The following is a 15,743-nucleotide window of genomic DNA, read 5'->3' on the forward strand; positions in this document are numbered from 1 at the left end:
TCAAAGACACTATGTTCCTATAAGTAATGGGAGTAAGTGCATCTGTAGAAGAAAGAGAGACAAATTATTGTCTCACGAAGTAAAGGCTGCCATGTAAGCACAGCTATGTTTGTAGACATAAAATAACTCAGCCAAAGGAGATGTAGTGATAGTGCCTCAAGCTGCCGCTGGTAGGACTGAGGTTTTTTGATTAAAAGATACAATCTCAAACACTGGGACTACTAGCATCACTGAGATATCCTCCTTATTTAAAATTCTGCAAACTGTGTCCATACCCAGCTTCTCTAACAAGCCTTCCTATCACTGCTGTTCCAGGTTGCTGGGTCTTCTCTTAGTGGACCCTACAAATTTCCAGGGCAGCACACTGCTTCTTACTTTGTGTTTGCATAGCACCAGTCACAGACACTGTGGCTACTGAATGCCTGTATATATGTAAAATGATAACTCATTATCCTTCTGCATTTGTTTCTGTAAATAATTTTTTTTTTCATTAAACTTCTTTGCTTATTCAGTTAGTCATTAGGGCCAATTATAAGAACCCTTTTTTTTTTTTTTCTTACTAAGAAGCAGCATCCTTCCTATATTATTCCTGGCTAGTCTATGGAAAAATCATCAATTATGTGATGACAGTCTCCCTAAACAGACTGCAATCACTTGTCCGTGGCTGCAGGCCAGTAGACACTTCTGCTAGGCGTAACACTACCTATAGCTTCTTTCAGGTTACAAAATAGTAAGCATGTATTTCTTTTTACTAAAGAGTGCCTGTCAGAGAAGGTAGCAAAGCATCTTAAAGGAAGACTCTGAGGATTACGTACCACTCTTCAGCTAGCTAAATAGCTCCTATATAAGAACATATATTTAAAAGCAATTTTCCAAATCAGTTTTTAGAAACGCATCACCGATTACAGTAAATATAAAGGAGCTGGAATCAATTCTATCAGGAGCTGCTGTTTTAAAGACACAGCAGCCCACATCCCAGAAGGACAATGAAGTGTAATATGCAAGCTCATTTAATCACTGTATCCAATTACAAGGAGGAATAAATCATCACACACATGCCTATGTCTGAATTTTAAAAAGTAAATAAATCATGAATAGTCAAGGCAAATGCTGTGAATCTCTGGATTCACAGATTAGCAGGGTAAGTGGTGCATTCACTTCCCATTTGAAATGAGAGTATCCAAAAACTATTAACAACATCTAATTATTTTAAGATAAATGCAAAAGCCGCCCTAATTTTGTTCAGTTTGGAGCTTGATCATACGCAGCTGACATTCTCTGCAGTAGGGAGCACAAAATCCTGACAAACATTGACCTCAACGAAGCTTGTATATGGTCTAATGACACATTTTCCTAGTCTCTCTGCCCTGATTCATACCCAGGACACCTCTAAGTCACAGGGGTTCAGAAGAGGAGCTGGCCTTCTTGCCAAGACTATGAATAGCAGCAATTTGGGCAACTGCTCATGCCTTTTGCTGTAAACTCCCTCATCCCAGACCTACATGACTGTACCCTCTAGGAGGATCCAAATACTCTCCATTTGTCAGGAAAATCCAATACAGCAGTTTCTTGCAAAGCTGATGGCATTTTCATGTTTTTCAGACACTTGTAGAAAATTGTTATTAAAGATTTATCGTTCTTTGTAATCAAGAACATAGTTGTAACTTCCCAAATTGCATCTTACTAACCTTGACTCCCTGAACAAATTTCCAATCCTATAAACTGAGATGTTAAATCAAATGCCCCATGGCCCATCTGCACGTCAAAACCCTCACGCAAGTAGGGAGATCAGATTCTCATTAATACTAACACAATCTGTATGCACACATCAAAGAAAAAAAACTGTTCAAAATATTTACATAAGCTGCACTAGCAACCCATAAGATGTGCCGAAACTTCTGCCTAGAGAGATGGGCCATCACGCTGGAGACTGTAACAAAATTTGCCTCAACCCAGTGACACCACACCAGGACAGACCTCAGGAAAATGTTTTCTTGCTGCTTTACAACAGAAGAGAAATATTTGGGAGAGTACTGAAGGTCTGGGCAACACGTGGGAGAAGCCCAGCTTCAGCTGGCAGAGAACCTCCCCTGCCTACAGGTTAGACTTAGCTTGCCCAACACACCCAGCTTGCCCAGCTGACGACATCCCAAAATGTCCATGTGTGTGCTATGGGGCTTCTGCCCACAGTAAACCTCAGGGGTCCAGGGGGCCCCCACAATGGCAATGGCTCCCCAAATGTCTCATGCTGCCCTGGGGAAGGGCTCCCTGCCCACCGAGCAGCCCCGCCATGCAGAGCACGCAACCCCGGCACACACCATCTTCAGAACATTTGCAAGCTGTGTGTGGCCCAAAAGCCCTACACCGCTGTCACAAGGAGAGCAAGGAGGGAGCAGACAGCACCCCTTTGCTTCCCAGGCTGTGCCCGAGGGGACATCCCTTCTCTGGGTCGGGGGGGGGGAGAGGACAGCAAGGAGCCCACAACATGGCCAGGGTTGCTTCCTCGCAGTCAGGCTGGGCTCAAGCAGGTCTGTGTCTGTTTGCCCATCCTAAGAATTACTCAGCCGCCCCTACGCAGCCTCTTTGTTCATCCCCATGCAGCTGAAGGTGGAGGTGAGGCGGCGTTTCATCTGCCAGGAAGGGGGGGGTGTGTGCATGTGCTGAATTTCTACATCATCTAGGTGTTGCCTCCCTGCCACTGCTTGCTGGCACATACCAGGATGGAAATTTTCCACCTGCTCGTTACAGAGTTATCTCTACAGACAGCAACGCAACTGTAAGAGGAGAGCTGTAGTCACCTTAATAGGCAAACTGTTTGTATTTGCCCATTATCGGTGGTTTCCACGCTTTGAGGCAATGCTGCACGCTCACTGCTGCTTTAAGACTTTGAATTAAAACCCCTTGACAACAGGGATCTGACAAATGCTATTTGTTTGTGGTTGTTTTTCACTGTTGTTTGTTTGCTTCCAGCTTGTGGCTGTGAATCCCCCATGATGTATGAACAGTAACAACAAACAAAATCCCATGGACAAGGCTCCTATCCGGGCAGGGAATGAAACCCAACAAGGGCTTCATTATTGTATTGATGCCAGGGCTCTGAATTCACAACCGGGAAAGAACAAAACCAGTATCTGGCTTTCTGGTTTTAGCTGCAGTTGTTCCTAGAGAGAGGTCAACAAGCCCTAAATCCGAAGAAATGGGGGTGGGAAGGGTTAAAGAAAGGCTGTTTCGGGAATCGGTAGAGCCTTGTGGGCAGGAGAGGGAGGAGGGATAATGGCAGGAGGGGGATGTAAGGTGCATAAAAAAAGGAAAGAAATTGAAAAGCAGAGAAGGTGAGGTATAAAGGCCTCTAGCAGTCCCAGGACAGACAGCATGATTTCTCCGTGATTACATCCCTGATTCTGGCAATTTGTATCTCCATCAAAACTCAAGTTCAAGCAAAGGAATAAAATCACAATTCATCCCAAACGTTGTCACAAGAAAGCCTAAGTTTTTTATTATTAGCTTCCATCAAAATTAGATCCATCAACGCTGCCACTTTATTTACATTGATCTATTTTCCCCAGCCTCCCACCCTCCAATTTTTTTGCCCTTAGTGTCCTTGAAAACAAGCCATCACATTTTCACTTCAGAGAGAGAGTACTGATTTGGTTTCAGAAGGATCTCATAAGCATTTCTGAACTGACACAAGGTTATCTCATGATCTCAGCCTGGCTCAGGAGACAGCGATGTGAGCTGCTGCCACAGCTACAACTCACATCAGTATTTTTCACCTTGTCTAAAAGATGGGACAAGCAATTTACTTTACTGCAGTAACTAATGCTATTCCAAAAAGGTCTTTCTGCCAGAACCAGCTATACTCCATGAGGGTAACTGACATCTCATGAGAAACCTTTGGCTGTCAAAGTGCTGTAATCCTACTCCTGTTTCAATCTCTGAAAGGATCAAAACTGACTTTTAAAAAAAAAAAAAAAAACAAAACTGTCTCCAATGCCAGCCACATAGACTCTCCTGAAAGGTGTTATATACCCCAACTGATACGAAACTGGATCAAGCCTTTCCTTCTAAAAAAGCGACAGCAATTTAAAGCCTGCATTATCAGCTTACCAACTGCAGCTAATACACGAAGGTTCTGAATTTATGCCAAGTGCATTCTGCTCCATTATCTCCTTGTTAGACAAGCAGCTCCGCTTTCACAAAAGTATTCCTACTACAACCATCTATTCCTACATCCAACAGCCGATCTTCTGACTTGCCCGCTAAAATCAAAACCCAGCAAGGTAAGATAAACCACAGCAGAATCCCCTGCCAACCTCATCCAGCACACAGCAAATCTGGCCTTCAGTAGCTGCTGCCACAGCTGCTCTGTCCCCTCTTTCCTTGGACATGACAGAGAAGGCAGCAGCCAGCATTAGGGCAAGGCAGAGCCGAGCTCCGCTGCACTTGATAACCCAGAGTGTGTTGGCACCAGTTTGCCAATGCCACAGACAGGCTTTCTCAAGCAATAGCGTTTATTCAGCTATGCAGCAAGCAGAGGCATTCAGAGCTGTAAAGCAGTCCAGGGTTGGCAGCTATTAAGGGAGATCTTAAGAGCCCACAGAAAGTCTCATCAGGCACTACGCATCGGGAAATAGCCAGAAATCTCTTCCAATTTATGGCTCACAAATAGGTCTTGGGCTGTGGCTTTTTGTTCTTTATTTCCCCGGGTGTCCTCTGAGCACAGGGATTTGCAGAAAATGGTAAGGTGGGAAAGAAAACGACTGCATCAGCACACTATACAACAAAGTATCTATCACCTAACTGTAGTAACAGGCGGCATGTCAGGGAGCTTAGTAAAGTAATGGTAATTGTAGTTTGGCTATAGCCAAAACCAGCCCCTCTCCTGCTCACAAAAAGACCGAGGCTGCTACTTCCATAACACTGTGAAATCATTTGAACTCAGGGCACATTAAGAAGGATTGCGGGGGAAGGGGGAATTAACAGCATGAGAGTAAATTTAGTTCACAAGGGGAAAAAAGCAGCTTTGAAGAACAGATTTCTTTCAGATTCTTAATACACAACCTCAAAGCACAGGTCTTCAGTGAATCCATCCTTCCACCCTGTGGGCGGGGAATGAACACGCTCTTTATATTCCTCAGAAAATGTTAATCTCACAAAAAAATCATTGTATTGTAGCAACTTTTGAGTACTGGAAACACTGGAATTCAAACCCTGAAGACAGTGCATGAACTGTATTCTTGGACTCAAAGATGCAGCAAGTATGTCAAGATACAGCTTTATGATTTCAGCATTCTTACATAAAAACCTCCCCCACCCCGCGAAAGCTTCCTTCCAAAAAAGTCTGAATTTCAGAGCACCATATCCGAGTTTTATAACATTACAGAGAGTCAGCTCTTGGGAGGGAGTGCTTTGCTGTATTCTGAGAATGAGCTTCTGACTTAACAGCCATCTCAGTGCCAACAGCAATACCGGAGTCTTCACGGACAAACACCCCTACCTATGTCAGCAGGTGATGGACCTCTGTGTTGTGGAAGAGGAACACAAAAAGAGAGTACTGAAGAGAATGTCCAGTTTTTCAACAGTCTGCAGGTCAGGGTTTGACAGTAAAAAGCTTTTAGAAGGAAGGGAAGGAGAACAACACTAAGTGGTGAGGATGAGTAAATACCCAGGAAAGATGGGAGACCTGTGGTGACGAGCACCACGGTTGGGGTTGCCAAAGGACTGCACGGTCTGTGGCTCCTGCTGGAGGAACAGGGCATGCAGACACTTCTTAAGAAGCAGCAACACTGATATTTCAGTTTTGCATTTCCAGTTCCTACTCTCCGTTAACTGACCTGCCAACCCACAAACCATCTGTTGCTATTCCTCTTGTGCTACTCTCTTATACATCATGTCTCACTTCTCTCTAGCAGAAACAGCAGCTTTGAGATAACTGGATGTTTTATAATTAGACAGCTTCAATGCTTCATGAGCCACATTCTGGGAGAACATGAAGATAGGGCTGCATCTGGGGTTGAGAGCATCTAGAAAGTTGTGTCACCTTCACAGTAGGGGTTGTCCTCTCCCTTCATACATTTCACATTTAGCGGTTTGATCCCACTGCTGCAGCGGAATCGATCTCCAGCTGATGAAAGTCAGTAAGAGTTACCACAGTTCAGTGACTCATTTCAGAATTTGGCTATGACTTTTTGCTACGCCCCAGTCGATGTTGACTTCCATTGCCTTTGACATTCTTACACCTCACTATAACCAGTATGACATTAGTTACAACAGAACAGATCTGGCCTGCTTTGTCTGCAAATCTGCAGCTGTAGAACTGACCTAACCTCCAGTGTAGCATTTAAGCCAGACAGGGAATCAACCCAAGTGGCTGGTATACTTCTAAGACATCATCTCCCTTGTCGAGAGAGATCTCTTTGACATCACCACTGTGCAGTGACTCAGTTTGCCTTTTTGCCTTTATGGCCTTCAGTCCTAGCCATCTGACCTGGGAACCCTAGTAGTCTGTGGTACATTTGATGCTGACCAGCCACACTGAGGTGATTAGAAAAGGACTCGGACTAAGGCAGAAACTAAGAGGCAACCTCTATTACTCTTTTATAGCTAAAATATAAGCATTTTTAAAAAACAGAACCCTTTGAGATTTTTTTTTTATCCCTTCCATACTCACTTCTTGGCTTAACAACACAAGACAATCAGCAATCATCAAAAGCCCTATTCTGAAACAAGTTCTAAAGAAATATTTTTCAAATATATGAACATGTGTCCTTATAATCTCAGCTACTTAGTGCATTTGTTAATTTAGAGATTTATATGACCATATATCCTTTCATGTATTTGAAGTACTTACTCCATTGGTTTGGCAATTCATTCGTATCACCTAGATTTCCAATGTCATTCAGGTGAAAGTGATTTTGCAAATAACTGATTAAAACTCTTTAGGGTGACAGTGGCTTTCCAGAAACCTCATCAAATTCCCAGTGTCACAACAACTTGTCTCACAGGTACCTCATCAAAACGTTTACATCACCCAAGTCTATTTTGCAGTACAACAAATTAATACATTCTGCCTTTTACGACTTAAAAAAAAAAAAATTAAAAGATATTTTCACTGTTGGAAGAAAATTATTGATCTTCACCCCCCAAAAAGTTCTCCTGCTAGACCTGCACTTCCCAATTCCTTTCTGCTTAAACCACTAAGAGCATCAAAACCCCTCCTATTGTCTACAGTGCACATCTTCATAATAAATAGCTTCACACTAGGCTTTCATGATGGCTCCTTATCCATTTCTCACACAGCAAAAAGTGAAAACTAGCTATCATGAACCACAGAATTGCAGAGAAAAGACTGAGGAACTAATAATACTATGATCTAATTGACTATCATATATAATGGGTAGCTTTTTCTTCTGCAAATTTGACTCAAACGTAGAACACATTAAACACTTGGGGCCCTACCATCACCCCAAGCTATTCTTGCACAGGGTAGAAGAAAATTTGTTTAGGTGCCTGAGGTGCCAAAAGGTGTCTAGGTGCTCCTGAGCATACTGAACCATGCATTTGTCTGATGGCTACCTCAGTTCCTTTTCCTCCTTGAAAGGGTCTATTATGCTAGGCATGCTTACACCATGAAAACTATTTGTGGCGACGAAGTGAAAAAATATCATCAGAGAGAGTCCTGATCACAAAGACAAAGTCCTTATCACTAAGGATGTTCATCATTCCCCATGCTGCCTCTAGTTTCCCAGTCATTGGATATAATGCTGAGACAATCCAGGAGCAGCATCCTTGGATTCTGCCTTTCCTAAAGTTTGCCCTAAACAAGTTTTAGTGCCCAAGTGCAAAAACAACCCCTTTTTCAGGCTCTGAGTCCTCATTTCCCAGAAATTACTGTCTGAGCTCCTGCCAGGAGACAGCATCTTAGACATATTCCCCTCGCTGGCATTTCCTATTAGCTTAGGCACTGCAGCGTGTGACATGCTGTCTGTAGTGAATCCCAGACACGGCACTCCTTCTGCAAGCTGATTCAGCTCACTAATGTGACAGAAAATAAGCCTACCAATGGAAAAAAGATACAGTTTCCTACTGAGATACTTAGATCTACTTGGCACAAGGTCAAACCAAGTATAGCAGAGGAGAAGGGGCTACGTGGCAATGAACAGGAGGACAACTGGAGGATGTCAGATCTTCCCATTTGAAGCCAGTGTCACTGCCCGCAAACTTCGTCCCAACCTCATGCTCTCCCCAGGGCTCCTGCCTCTCTTGTCCCAGCTCCAGGCCCCACCACACCGTTTGCAAAGCCACTCAGCAGAAAACTGTTCGCTCTCTGCTACCAGCTGAACCGATAACTTGCTCAGTTGTCCTGCCTTTAGGAACTAGGATCTTATTATAACCCTAGATTCTGATTAATTGCTTCTAAACTGCAATGTGCTGCATGCGATATACTGGGTCAGATCAAAGATCCCCATGAAGAACTAGGTCTTTGACAGGGGCCAACAGAGATGCCCAGGGGAAGAAAAAACCTAAGACAGACAAATACAGAGTTATCTTTCTCTGCTACACCCTCCTAGCTTCCAGCAACTGGCAGTGTAGACTTTCCAAATGGGAAGTTGTACCACCATCACTGCAGTGACAAGAGTTTTTGCCAGGATTTTGCCCAATTTGTTTTTAAACCCTTCCAACCTTTGGCTTCCATAAAATCCTCAGAGCAATGAGTTTCACGGTTTAGCTGTGCATCGTATCAGAAAAGAACTTCTCTTTATTAAACACAATTTCACTGTTCCCAAATGCTTCACGCATTATGAGAAAAATGAATAATCTTTCCATACTCACCTTCCCCACACAATTCATAGTTTCATAGATCACTTATGCCTCCTTTAGAGAAATGGCTTTCCTATGATGATGAGACCTAGACTATTTATTCTTAGATGTATTTAATCTGTACTTCTAATCATCCTTGCCGCCCTTTTCAAGCTTTTTTTACTTCATTTACAACCTTTCTGAGCTGGGAGAGAAGAAGGAATCATATTATACATACCATATTACACAGTTATACAGTAATATAACGATGGTTCTTGCTTGTCTTCTTTCCTAATTGTCCCAAATACTGTGTGCCTTTTTGATCAACGCTGATCCAAAATCTCCAGGAACTATCCACACTATCTCCAGAGACCTATTTTCTGCATTATATTAGCCAATTCAGCACCTCTGCTGAATATGTACTATAAGAATTTCCTTTTCTCCGTGTTAGAAAATGCATTACTTTACATTTTTCAAATGTGGGTCTCATCTGCAATTTTATCATGCAGGCACGCAGATTTGTATTCCTTTCATCTTTCTTCAGCCGCAGGGCTGGTTTGAGGGGGCCAACTCCCAAGTCATTTTCCCAGTCCTACACTGCCCTGTTCTTAGTACTTTCATGAGGTTATTTTTGAGTTGGATCAGCTTCCTGATCTAACTCACCTTGCAGAGACACCTAAGCAAAGTTTGTCAGTATGACAACAGGACAACAAAACAGCTCAAACAGGCAGTCAGAGGTGGGGATAATAGGGTGTACAAGGATATAATCTTGCATGGCCACCAAAGGTGAAACCATGGCTTCATTTATGATGAGACTGTCAACCATTTAATATTACCAGCACATGCTGTTACCTCAGTCTTCATCCCATGTTCAGCAGCACCCCAGTATTCACTGGTAACTTCTCTCCATTTTCAACACTGACTTTGTACTCTTACCTTTCATTTTCTCTCTTTTAAGTCATCATCAGTCCTGAAAAGCACTTTCTTCCTTATTAAAAGGATCTTTACATTTCTTTAAGGATTTTTGGCAAGGGACTTTATCAAAAGCATTCTGGAAATACAAGTGTAAGACATAGGCAGACCAAACCATATATACCCTCATACTCCTTCAAATCTTTAACAGCTCTACAGGATACACAGGATCTGACTTATCTCTGGGAAAAAAAAAAAAAAACCCAAAAACCATTTCCCTTCTCTCAGTACAATATTGCTGCAGGCATTTCTTCCTTCTACTTTTACTGTACTGCCACCCAATTTTGCAGCACAAAGTCTTAACTTTATGCAAACTCCTGCAAGCAAGTTCACCTGCTAAAGGCACCAGTCCTTCTCTCCTGCAGTCCTCACCTGCATGTCTTCCACTCCCTGCCACACTCTCCCTGTGCCGGGGCAAACTTTGTGCCATGGACAGATTAAGTGGATCAGGAAACTGATCCGTCTTAAAACTAATAATTCAGTATTTCCTGGTTAGTATCAACCAGGATCAGCTCCCTACTCAGGTCCGCTACAGAATCACAGGACAGGCTGTAGAGACCCAGAGGGACCGGTGCAGCGGCAGGAATGAGTGGTTGGGGAAGGCTGAGCTGCTGCTTTTGACTACAGTGCCAGTTTATGCTGGAATAATGTATTGGTAAAATGACAACCTTACTGCTTAGATGTTCCCCAAATAAGAACCATTTCTTTTAATTGGCACCACATTTTCCACCTTCCTCTGCTACTGAGGCTGATTTATATGATAGATTACACACAACTGTTAGGAGTTCAGCAATTTCATATCTGAGTTCTTTTAGAAGTCTTCGGGGAGTAACATTTGATCCCGGTGATTTGTTACTAGTCATTTTATTGACTTATTCTAAACCTACTTCTACTGACGCTCCAATTTGAGACAGCTTAGACTCATGCTGCATGAAGCAATGGTCCTGTGCGAGAACAACCCCAGGTTCTCTCATACTGAACGCCAAGTTAAATGATTTTTTTAGCTTTTCTGCTATTCTTACACTGATGTTGCTCCATGCATTCTGCTAAACTCTTTTTCCTCTCCTATGGGCATGGCAGTAATATACATACAGCCCACTCAGTTCACCAAGTTTTCCTAAGGCTTTTCCTAAGTTTACAAAATCCCTCAAAATGATGACTGGTAAAAGGAAGGGCTAGCAGGCATTTATTCTCTCCATCCTAAAAGCTGGAAGATAGGATCACAAAGTGTTGGGCAAATATTTATTCTCCTTGGCATCAGTCCACATGCATCAGATACACTCATGTTGATTGTGTGGCAGTCACAGGAGCATGTTTTTTAGCATCTTTTACTCATCAGTAATAAAGCACAGTGAGCAAGAGTCCTAACAGCATCCTTTATAGCTAAGAAACAAACAAAAAAAATGTCAAAAAGCAACCAGACATTTTTTTTCTTGGATTATTAAACAAAAGACAACACCTAGAAAAGGCAGAGCTGTATCCCTTTTTTGCAACATCACTTAGCAGCTGACTACAATCAGCTCATGCAAGACAGTACCATTCTCCTAAAAGGTCACATACAGTTCCTCAGAGGGTGCCATTACCGAACATCAAAACAGTGTCATTGGTGCAAGTGTAGAAACAGAATGGACTTCTAGGACAAACAGACATGGTCTGAAGGCCCCTCCTAGATGCTACATTATGATCCTAAAGCTAAAACTGCTTCTGTGTGACAGGGCAGGGTTCCCGCTAATCCAAGGATCATGCACCGTCCCAGATAAGGTGATACAGCATGGTACAAAGGTCATTATTCCTTTATTTTCCTATTCCTTAGAAATCAAGACCATACTTACACCTTTCTGCATCTGCTTTAGCTGTATCATAAGGATTCACCCTCTTTTTCTGTCCCATTAGCCCTTCTCCAGGCCTTTCATCATTTGCCATCCTAACTTCTGTGATAGCCTGTCTAACAAAAGTATCATGGGTCCCTCCTTGCCACAATCCTTTTCACCCAGTCCACTAAAAAGATACATCAATTAAGACCAATGCCATCACTTTGCTTCATTTACGTTACATCACCACTCCTTATTTGCATCCTTTCTCCAGATCTCCATTTCCCACTGCTTCTTGCTCTCAAAGACCTTCAAAAATCAATCTCTTCTTCTCCCTACTCATTCCCTAAAATGAAACCCACAGTAGGGAGGTAAAAGACAGGTAGTGTCATCAGATGTGACGAGGGAGATTATGTTCTGCTTCACCAATGTTCTGCTTAAGCTGCCTGAGAGAGGTGGCCCAGTGGCCTGAAGGAAACAATCTGAGTGATCCAGGCAGACCTGGAGAAGTAGCAGTAGACGTGATGATCACTGTGTCATTCCAGAGGCTGCCAAACGTTGAATGCAATCACTGTGAGGCAAGATGATATGTTTGAATAGAGACCAGTCAGAGGCTACTCCAAAGACTAGATCATGATAATATCCAGAGAAGGAAATGCTGCTAAGGCCCAAGAAATAAAAACTTTTGCAGAAGAGGACAACAATTTTGAAAGCAATATTGTAGTCAATGGGAAGGGATTAGAGATCCTGAGCACTAAGATCTGGCCTCTTGGAGATTACTTGTTCAAATTCCCATCCTTCACGACGATTAGCCCAAGAGGCATGCCTTGCATTTTCTGCCTGGATATTGACATATTTGAAGTGTCTCACTGTTCAATTCTTAAAACTTCAAACTGCCCTCTAAAGTAAACCTCAGCAGATATCCCCCAGTGATTCCAACAACCTTGGAGATGACTCTAAAAGTTGTTCATTACAGAAATTTAAGATTTCCAGCCATCTCATGGTAGGAAACAAGAGCAGTCTTCTTGGGGGTTGGTACATTACAGGTGATAGTAACTCAGCAAGATGAAAACTCTCTCCCTTTGAGATGGAAGGCTGGCAAGACTTTGTTACTGGCAAGCCCCAATTTAAGATGATGCCACAAGAACTCACATATACTCTCTGACTGAGTCATCACAAAAAACCCTCAATCATTAAACTGTTATTAAGTACCTAAGCTTAAACAGTCTTGCAGACCTCAGACTTTCAAGACATCCTTGCCTACAGAAGTTACCTGAGTCATAGACTAGTCTAGCTGTGCACGTTGAAATGTCCCCTTTAGTGTCCTCAGTTGCTACAACATGTGTGGCCACATCACAGACACTGGGACTCTTCTTCAAGTCGGGTAAGAGAATGTGTCCCCACCTATTTTTTACAGAAGACAATGCCGCAGCAGAGTGCTTAAGGTTCTCACTACAGGTTTAGCAGCAGCTCAAAGGAGCCTTGAGGCCTGGGCTGGACCCCAGTTATATCTATTCCAGCCCAGCCCCAAAGCTTCCCTTTACTCTCCCAGATGCGAGCAGTACCTGCTGACTTGGGCGAGAAAATGGAGGATGGCTAGGAGCAATATACGGTGCATCATTCAGCCATGTTAGCATTTATAAAAAGTGGTGCCCCATGACCACACTAGCCCCAGGAGATAGTGGATTTTTTTTTTTAATGACCACAGAGGATTGCAGTTATGACCTGTTATACAAAGGGTGGGAATGAAAACATGCAGAGCATGCCTCCTTGGGAAGCAGTGCAAAGGGTCAAAGAGAACAACAGCCCCCTGTGCGCCAGCGTATGTAAGAACAGCTCTTTCTCATGTTCTTTACAGATACAAATAAGCAAACCGGGTGCGGGGCTGCAGGGAAAACAGGAGGCCAAGGAAGTCATCCTGAAGCTGGCAAACTGACAGCAGGAGCAGCGGCTGGGTACAACAACATCATCCTTTTATGTTCTGCAAAGCTACGCCTGCTAAAACACAAGCCTGCAGGACTCTGTAACTTGACCGTCCTCTGAAATGGGCCAGACTGGAACTACAAAAAATACAAAGAATAGCAAATACAAGCACACAAACAGCAGAAGGATGCTTTCAGGTGCACAAAGATGTACATGTGTACAGTCAACATCCCATACTTCCTCATGCCAAATGCCACTGAGCCTGCAAAACACTGATCAAAACCATTACAGGGGCATCCACCACATAAAACACTGGGAAAGATAACTCCCAAAGTCTTTTATTTTGACAAAGTTCTGTATTACCAGATTAATAAAGTCAGAAGAAAACAGTGTATGACCAACTACCCTTGAGGAAGTGGAGGGCCGCTGGGCAAGGTTTAGCACACTTCTTTGTGATGGCAAAAAACTGAAGCCACAGCTACTTTGTTCTGTCCCTAGGATCCAGTTAACCCTGGCTAGAGGGCAAAGCTAATTGTTTCTTTCTAAAAGGAGGCAGGATAAGACAGAAGAGGTGAGGGGAAGCCAATCAACCTTTAAATACATTACCATCTGCTAACAACCAGGCAAGCAGTGGTTTAGCAGTGGTTTTGAGGGCAGTTTACCAGCCCCTCTCTATAACAATAAGAACAGGCTTATGAACAGCCTCCCGGGGATGGCAGGGAGAGCGAGCAAAGAGGAAAGAAAGAAAAGGTAGTACACTTGAGGATGTATACAGCACCTAATGCTTTATGTAAGGAGTGCTTTGTATTTACAAACACCAAAATATAATGCATATCACTAGTGAGAATCTCATTGTTTTCCAGCAAAAGTGTGAGCTTATAAAAAGAGATGAAGCAGACTACAAAGACGGGCAGCTAATGACCCTCAATCTTCATACGATAAACGTTAATGGGGAAACTTATTCTGGATCTAACACTTGACCTTAAAGGGCCAACGAAGGACCCTCACTACATTGCCTAAGAGCTGGCTCAAGTAAATTACACCCAGAACTAGTCTGAGGGCGTCTGTGGAAGGAAAACAATCACAGCCTCTCTCTGCACTAAATATTAATGTCTAGGCAGACAAAAGCAGCACTAGGAATACCGTAATAATATCACCAGCAGACATTCTATATGTTTCTTCGGGGCATTCACACATCAGCACCAGGAATATGCCTATTGTCCCACATTAAACTAATGACTTGTTCCGAGAACCCAATCCTGACGTTCCTTGGGGAATCGCAAATGTTATTTATATTTTCAGTCACTTAAAAGGATTAAAGGATATTTATTCTCAGTAATCTCATTTGTAGAGAGAGAGATATACAGGCAGCAGGAGTATGCGTTTTAACCCTGTTGGGAACGATGAAATGCACAGCTCCATTTAACAGCCAGCTGCTTTCCTCAGCTCCTCAGTATTCGGGACCTCTGAAAGTCTCACCAGCCTGGCCGCTTTCATTAAAACTATCTATGAATCGCAGGTTGCAGTCACTTCTGATAAACTAGCCCAGGAGCTCTTGGTGACAGGAAGCTGTGCATATAGCCAAGAGATCCAGCTGAAAATTAAAGTGCATGTCAAGTAGCCCAATCAATATAATAATTGCTCTAGGCTGGAACAAATTACAGTCCCTGGTTGAAGACACCCAAGTACAGCACCAGGCTACACGCTGTGCCCTGGGTTAGGAGGAAATTTATAAGCCGCGCTTACGAAACAGATGTGCCAAAGTACTGGGGTGGTGGCAGAACGAGTAGTCAGCCAGGAGGCTGAAGTGCATACCAAGTATTCTGATCAATATAATAATAGCTGCGGGCTACGAGGAATGGCAGCCTCTGCCTGAAGAGAGAGACGGGTGCTGCACAACGCACGCCGCAGCCTGCGCCAGCCAGGCACCAGCGGAAGCCGAATATAAAAAAGGCTCAAGTTGCTGCTAAGCGTGCGGCTCCTGAGCGGCTTCGCCAATTGCCGGCATCCCTGCCCCGAGGCCGGGCGCCCCGCTGTGCCGCACGATCGCGGTTTCCTCCCCGCACCGCCCCGGGCTGAACACGGGGCCGGCAGCCGGCTTTCGGCCGGGGTGCCCGGGAGCCACCCCCGCGCCGCCCCGCTCTGCCGGCACCGCCACCGCCACCGGGACCGGGACCGGGAGCGGGAGCTCTCCCCCATTCCCGCCCAGGGGCTCTCCCCCATTCCCGCCCAGGGCCG

General features: G+C 43.8%; 1 protein-coding gene across 2 annotated transcripts in view; it reads right to left on the reverse strand.

Annotated features, from left to right (window-relative positions):
* Positions 1–15,743, reverse strand: part of RAPGEF5 (Rap guanine nucleotide exchange factor 5) — a 162,491-nt gene that overhangs the window by 47,409 nt on the left and 99,339 nt on the right. The window lies entirely within an intron of this gene.

Source organism: Pelecanus crispus, chromosome 2 (genome assembly GCF_030463565.1).
Source record: "Pelecanus crispus isolate bPelCri1 chromosome 2, bPelCri1.pri, whole genome shotgun sequence".
NCBI classification, from domain to species: domain Eukaryota; kingdom Metazoa; phylum Chordata; class Aves; order Pelecaniformes; family Pelecanidae; genus Pelecanus; species Pelecanus crispus.